Source organism: Puma concolor, chromosome B1 (assembly GCF_028749965.1).
Source record: "Puma concolor isolate L17-30 chromosome B1, mPumCon1.1.hap2, whole genome shotgun sequence".
Taxonomy (NCBI): Eukaryota; Metazoa; Chordata; class Mammalia; order Carnivora; family Felidae; genus Puma; species Puma concolor.
Window position 1 is genome coordinate 73838146 of NC_141670.1, and position 2067 is coordinate 73840212.

Below are 2067 nucleotides of genomic sequence, written 5' to 3' on the forward strand. Positions count from 1 at the left end.
TGATGTCTAAAACACTCAGTGTGCAGTGGTCAGAAAGGATATCGCTGACCATGGGATTTAGGCCTGCTTTCCTGCAAGACTGTGGTTTATTAATTGAATGCATCTTGCCAGGCCAAGAGCTTCTGGAATTTCATTCCTCTGTTTCTCTCTCTCTCTCTCTCTCTTTCTTTTTTTTTTTTTTATAATGGATGCGAATAGTTATGGGAAACAAGAAATTGGCAATCATCAGAGGAAATCTGAGGGACACTTGAATTCATTAAGCAGTTTCTAGTATTGCCTCTCCAGGTATGGCAATCCTGTTTTATGGGAGAAATTATTGGGTGGAAGAGACTCTCCCAAGACCTCAGGATTTTAGGGCCCTCAAACTCCAATTCTGTGATTTTTCAAAGCACAGTTTCTCTCTTTAGGATTAGCTTAGATTGCAAAATAAAAATATCTTTAAAAGGATGGAGAATTGCTATCATCCTCATAAGTTATAATAGCTATAGGAAATGTCTGCATGACTTAAAGCAGATAAATACAATGATTATTTAATTATTGTAAATATCTGCCTAATTTTTAGGTTAGTTTCAGAGTCAGTAGGGGTATTTTTGTCATGAATTGCTGAGAAGTTATTTGGAAAGTGTAGTGAAAATGTTGCGTTAGATACAAAAGAAGTTTATGTCAAAAAAAGATGGAAATAGGTAGATAATGTAAATTGTGATAATAGAGAGATAGGATTTTTTTTCTCAATTCACATGCATTCAAAGGGCCTGGAACGGGGCGCCTGGGTGGCTCAGTCAGTTAAGTGTCCGACTTTGGCTCAGGTCATGATCTCACAGTCTGTGGGTTCGAGCCCTGCATCGGGCTCTGTGCTGACAGCTCAGAGCCTGGAGCCTGCTTCCGATTCTGTGTCTCCCTCTCTCTCTGGCCCTCCCCTGCTCATGTTCTGTCTCTCTCTGTCGCAAAAATAAATAAAAACATTAAAAAAAAAAAAAAGAAACAAAAGGCCTGGAACACTCCTATTGTGATCATGCTGCTGTTGTGATCGCACTAGGAAAAACAGAGCTGACTGATTCACTTTTGCATTTCTCTTTACATACACACCCTGCTAGATCTAAGACATCAGGGCAAGACATTCAGATCCTGTGTGATCCGGGCAAACTTAATCAGGGAGCCGTGCTGCCAGATCCACATATGTTTCCCGAGAAAAATAAGCGAGATATTGACATGACCAAAAATCTGTGGCATAAGGTTTCTTACCAAATGTCTGTGTATTGAAGGAGTTTCTTGTAGATAGTATCTGTACCCAGTACATCCCCATCTGTGTGTGCTAATCGCGAACTGCACTTGAATCCAGCAGGATCTATTTATTTCCAAAATAACTATGTCTTGATCAAATAGGATTCATGTGTGCCTGTCGTACTGAGGAGACACACAGGGCCGGATGTGGCTCTTTTCCCTGACTGCCTTGATTCAATGGGATCCAGGCATTTTCCAACTGAACAGCTGTGGCTTGGGGAGAATCCAGGTGTTTTTCTCACTGAATATTTGTGGGATTGGCAGGGTCCTGGGTATTTCCTTTGCTTTCTCTTGCTTGGAATTATTATAACATATATTATGTATATGTATTTCAGTGAACTTTGCTTTGTCCCAGGAAGCAGATCAGTTTCCTTTACTTCACACAAAGAGCAATTACACCTAGAAAAACATGGCCTGAATTAACTGCTATTTATCTTTTTCCTCACTAACTTTATCCTTCATGCTGTTTTATACAAATACATGAATATTCTAAAAATCCCTTTCAGTGAAAGCAAGTAGATTTCCTTTCCGCACTGAATAATTATCTACTCAGAAGGTGTTGCTTTGTTGAATGAGGGCGTCACACCTGTTCCAACGTCCACTTGTTAAGAACCTGTTGGACTTGGCTTTGATTTCTGATTGAAGAAGTAAGTGAGCCCCCCTAAATTTGGCAACTCGTAGACCCTGTTAGAAAATGGTGTGTGGTTTTGGTTTCCACATTATACAATATATAGGGAAATTGGAAGGAGTTCAGAGAACAGAAACAAAATGATTAAAGGGTTGGGG